The following is a 5,917-nucleotide window of genomic DNA, read 5'->3' as shown; positions in this document are numbered from 1 at the left end:
ATTCAGGGTACAGAGAATTTTGGAATGGAATGTAGAGAGTCTCTCAAACTTCCAAGATTATCTAATCTTGAACTTCAGGCTAAAAGAAATGGAATCAAGGGCAGCTGGGTGGCCCTCTCAGTTGAGTGTCTGACTCTTGGTTTTGCCTGCGGTGGTGATCTCGAGGTCATGGGATTGAATCCCACATCAGGCTCCGTGCTCAGTGCAGAGCCTGCCTGAGACTCTCCCTCTCCCTCTGCCCCTCCCCCACCTCAAATAGATAAATAAATCTTTAAAAACAGTAATAGAAGAAATAGAATCAAAGACCAGAGTTTAAGTAACAAGGATGCTTTGGCTTAAGATGTTATTACTCAGATAATTTATACTGGTCAACACAACCCACTCAGAAGATGGTTCTGATTTATTGAACATGTTTTTACCTAAGCAGTTGAGCCATAGATGGCAACAGCCTCAAGGAGGGGCTTCTAGCATGAGATAAACCAGTGAATGATAGATAAGCTCCCACCTACTCCTATTACAGCCTAGGGAAAGAACACCAGGAAGGAAGAAGTTCTGCTCTGAGGGCAAGGATTGATTATGAGGAGACTATTATAAACGACATAGCCCTGCAGCTGCAGTTAGGAGTACATCCAGCCCTGCTGGATCAAGATGCAAAACTGTCCACATACCCTGTCGGGGTCAACGCGCTGTTATTATGTTCTTGTATTGCTCTTATCTGGTTTTGGAATCAGTATTAGTAACCTCATAAAATGAAGAGGTGGGTTTTGAAAGTCAGTCCTCTCTCTCTTTTTTTTTTAAAGATTTTATTTATGTATTCATAAGAGACACAGAGATAGAGGCAGAGACATAGGCCGAGGGAGAGGCAGGCTCCCTACAGGGAGCCCGATGCAGGACTCGATCCCAGGACCCCGGGATCACGCTCTGAGCTGAAGGCAGACGCTCAACCGCTGAGCCCCCCAGGTGCCCAAAAGTCAGTCTTCTATCATTTTGTAACAACTTGTTCTTTTCAGGAGAGACAGTCTGATGACTTTTTGCCTCCCTAATACTTACACAATCGCCAATATTGGCATTTTCTATATTTCTAGGATTGTTTGCATCTCATCCAAATTTTCCAATTTACTATCCATAGAGTAGTTTTCCTAATATTTTATTCCAGATCCTGTTTCATGGAGTTGCCCACAATGAGAGAGGGGAAGTGAGACGTGAGTGGGTCCACACTGTTCAAGCACCTTGTCCATGTCCCTGAGCCGGGTAATTCTTCCCAGGATGCAGTGTCCTGTGACTAGTCTAGCATCGACCCTGGCCTGGCCTTTCGTGGTCCTCCCTGGCGGCCCTGTAGTTTGTCTTATCTTCCCTTGGAGTTCTACCCTTGGGTTAGGCATGCTCCTTCATGGTGCTGGCTACAGTTAGCGACTGAGAGGGGCAAAAGAGAGCTCTAAGGGGGTACAGAGCAAAAAGGAGTAGTAAATGCCTGCTTAACCAATACAACAGTTCTTTTTAGGGTGATGAAAAGTTCTGGAACTAGATCGTGGAAATGGCTGCATGACATTGCAAAGGTTCTTAACATCATCGAACTCTACACTTTAAAAATGGTTTAGATGGTAAATTTTACATATATTTTAACCACAAGAAAAAAAATTAATCTCGGGATCCCTGGGTGGTTCAGCGGTTGAGCGTCTGCCTTCGGCTCAGGACATGACCCCGGGGTCCTGGGATCGAGTCCCGCATCGGGCTCCCCGCATGGAGCCTGCTTCTCCCTCTGCCTGTGTTTCTGCCTCTCTCTGTGTCTCAAATAAATAAATAAATAAATAAATAAATAAATAAATAAATAAATAAAATAAAATCTTAAAAAAAATTAATCTGAGACTTGGGGCAAGAGCCTCCTCTGCGTTTCTGAGTTCCTTGTTTACTTTTCCCTCAGCCCTACGGGTAGTAGCTGCCCTTTGCATTTACTTTTTTTTTTTTTTTTTTTAAATAAAATCAGGCATCTTAGCCATTTTGCACAACCACTACCATGATCTAGTTCCAGAATTTTTCATCGCCCCCAAATCCTGTACTCATTACGCATGCCTTGACTGTATATTAATTCTTTTGCTCTGAGGAGAGAGTGTGGTCGTCACGAAGCATGTTGCCTGCTGCTGTGAAGAAATTGGCTTCTGCTGAAAGCTAACACCTGGCACTCCTGTGGTGACAAAGGTCTTGACCGGAGATGCATGAGTTTTCTAGGGCTGGCTGGCTGAAAACCACATTTATTGTCTCACAGTTCTTGAAATTGTAATTCTGAAAGCAAGATATTGGCAGGGTTGTTGGTTCCTTCTGGGGCCCCTGAGAATCTATCCTTGTCTTTCTCTTAGCTTCTGGCAGTTGTTGGCAATCCTTGGCATTCTCTGGTCGTTAAGGATATTAAGTACCTTCACCGTGTCATGCAGTCATTTCCACGATCTAGTTCCAGAACTTTTTATCACCCCAAAAAGAAATGCTGTGGCACACCTTCAAGTTCTGCCTCTGCCTTTCCATGGTCATTTCCCCTGTGTGTATGGCTGTTTTCTCTTCTTAGAAGGGCATGAGTCATTGGATTAGAACTCATCTGTATCCTGTGCAATTTCATTTTTAAAAAATATTTTATTTATTCATGAGAAACAGAGAGAGAGAGAGGCAGAGACACAGGCAGAGGGAGAAGCAGGCTCCATGCAGGGAGCCCGACGTGGGACTCGATCGCAGGTCTCCAGGATCAGGCCCTGGGCTGAAGGCAGCGCTAAACCGCTGAGTCATCTGGGCTGCCCTGCGATTTCATTTTAACTAATTATATCTGTAAAGCCTTTATAAAAAAAAAAAAGCCACATTCACAGGTTCCAGAGGTTAGGACTTGAATGTGTCTTTTTGGGGAGGCCCAATTCAATCCGCAATAGGAGCCATCACCAATGTGGTGACGTGGAAACCAGCACTGAACAGGGAACACTGTCTATTCATCTGTTTGAGAGGGAAAAACAAAACAAGGAACAAAACAAGCCCTGTTTTCTTTTCCAGCCTTGCAGTGTGCCTCAAGCACCCTCTACAGGCAGAGTTTAAGGCCGCCAGCTGGCAACTGGGGAATGTGCAGTCTGCAGAGAACTGCTCCCCAGGGCAAAGAATGCAAAGTGTGGAGCTCAGAGACAGTTTATTAATAATGGCCACAGGTCACGGTGCTGTCTGCTTCGAAGTGAGCCAAACTCACTTTGAACTCACTTCAATCTGCGCTAGTTCAATCTTGACGACCAAGCTCTAAACCAGCTGTGGGACTATGACCCGATAAGGGAAGAGGCCAAGTAGAAGAGAACTTAGGCCAAGTCCTGCAGGATATAGGGGGGTTGCAGGGTATTGCAGTGGGCGAGGAACGATGTTTTAGGCAGAGAGACCAGTATGAGCAAAAGCAAAGCATATGAGACCCTGGATTGTCACAGAATCCTGAAAGCCTGCTGAAGTATCTCAACTCTAATCTGAGGGTCAAGTTGGGGGAGAGTAACATGATCAGATTTGTAGTGTAGAAAATGTCCTTTAACTCAAGATAGCATGGGAACTTCTTCCACCGGGGAAGGAGAGCCCTGAACAGGTATCAGTGAGCTCCTCTAAGAAGAGCTTGCGTGGAGGAAGTGGATTGGGAAACCCGTATATCTGAAGAGCCCCATGGGAGGCAAGGTTCAATAAGAATCATTAAGTGTTTCAAATACGTACATGACGTACGCTGACGTGGACATGGCCATGATTTCAAACACAACATGTCTCAAATGGATGCATCATCTTACACCATAAGCCGACTTTCCTTCTGTGATCCTTATTTTAGAGATGGCACCTGGTTGCCCAATCCAGAAACCTGGGCATTATCATGACGTATTCCTCTCCTTCACTCCTCCAGAACCAATGACCCCAAACTTCCCATTTTGCTTCATAAATGTGTCTCAGCTTTTCACTGGTCTTTTCTCCATTCTCAGTGCTTCTGTCTTGAAACAGGTAATATCTCTTCCTTGGACCCTTAAAACTGTCTCATAATGGTGGTCCTGACATCGCCCAACTCATTTTCTCAGCAGAGTAATTGTTCTGAAATGCAAAATTGAAGGTGTCACTTTACTACTTAAAATTCCACACTGGCTCTCCATTGCTCTTAGGGTAAAGAGCAACTTCTTCAACACGGCTTCCTCCAGTTTCATGGCCTCCACCCCTCATCCCCATTCCTAGGCATATGGCTATCTTTTATTTCTTTTTTTAAAAAAGATTTACTTATTTATTTATTCATTCGTTATATATATATATATATATATATATATATATATAGAGAGAGAGAGAGAGAGAGAGAGAGAGAGAGAGAGAGAAGAGAGAGAGAGGCAGAGACACAGGCAGAGGGAGAAGCAGGCTCCAAGCAGGGAGCCTGATGTCGGACTTGATCTGGGGACTGCAGGATCACGTCCTGAGCCAAAGGCAGATGCTCAACCACTGAGCCACTCAGGCGTCCCTCTTTTCCCTTCTCTTATCCCAAAACTCCTAACACTCATCCTTCAAGTCATCTTCTATTTGCCCTTCGAGTCCATTTAGATGTCCTGGAATGGACTCTAATGATTGTACCTGACTCTGTTAACTTCAGCATGGGTGATCCTCCTATGTGTTTCCATTAATTCTCTCTCTCTCTCTCTATACATAGAAAGTATGCTCTATGTCATGTATATTTTTGTTTCCTTTTCTTAAGAGAATTTATTATATCTTGAAGTTTATTTGCTTGTTTATTGTCTGTCATCCACCAGAATATACGTCCCCTGAGGTCAAGAATCTTGTCTACCTTACTCACCACTATGTCCCCAGAGCCTACAACAGTGCCCAGCTCATATCAGCGACTTAATACATACTGAGTGAATGATAGAAACACTTTTTTTTTTAGAGACACATTTTTTTGAGGCAAGATCCTTCATGCTGTTGCAGAGTCCTATGCAATATCTGGGGCATAATTACACTAAGAAATAATTTATTGGTGCCAGAAATTCAAATTTAGGTGCGTGACCTGCGTTTGTCCTGGCGACCCTGCACGCGGAACACCTTTAGCGCCATCTGGAGACGTCCTGCATGGTCAGGACTGGAGCGTGACCCAGTGCGCAGGGGCCAGAGACGCTGCTAACCACCCTACAATGCACAGGACAGTCCTTCCTTGGCAAATGATCACCGGGTCAGGATGTCAACAGTGCGGAGGTTGAGAATCGCTCAACTAGATGGTTGTGGTTGCAGACAGCTCCCGGAATCTCTGAATTCATCTTCCTTTCGGAAAGACGGCACCGGGTCAGTGAGAGGAAGGCGTCCGGGGCGGGGGCCTCGGCTTTAAAATTCTGTGCACGCATCTTCACGTGGATCATCCGACCGCAAGAGGGCCAGACTACGCAATGCCGCGGGCGAAGGAACCACGTAGAAGAGAGCGCTCGGGGCGCCGGGGGCTCAGGGGTGGGGCGTGTGCCTGCAGCCCAGGGCGTGACCCCGGGGTCCCGGGATCGAGTCCCGCGTCGGGCTCCCTGCACGGAGCCTGCTTCTCCCTCTGCCTGTCTCTCTCTGTGCCTCTCATGAATAAATAAGTGAAATCTTAAAAAAAAGAAGGAAAGGCAAGCCCGCTTGCGGAGGCCGCGGCGGACGGGACACGGCGGCCCGCGCGCCTGCGCCCTGAGCCCCGCTCCGGACCCGCGCGAGAACCGACCCCGGCCGCCGCGGCCGGAAGGCAGGCAGCCCCACGCCGGAAGCGGCCGGCGGCGGGGGCGTCCCGCTCCCCTAGCAACGGTCGTGAAGGAAGTGGTTGCGGTGCGCCTGCGCGGAGGCGCCGCCTGCTGACGTGGAGCTGGGTCCCGGCGGCCGAGGCCGGCGCGCCGCGGAGTGCGGGAGGGCGGCTGGGCCGGCGGAGCCGGAGCCGCGG

This window comes from Vulpes lagopus, chromosome 7 (genome assembly GCF_018345385.1).
Source record: "Vulpes lagopus strain Blue_001 chromosome 7, ASM1834538v1, whole genome shotgun sequence".
Lineage (NCBI taxonomy): Eukaryota > Metazoa > Chordata > Mammalia > Carnivora > Canidae > Vulpes > Vulpes lagopus.
The sequence above is the reverse complement of the archived record's forward strand: the minus strand, read 5'-3'. Positions refer to the sequence as shown.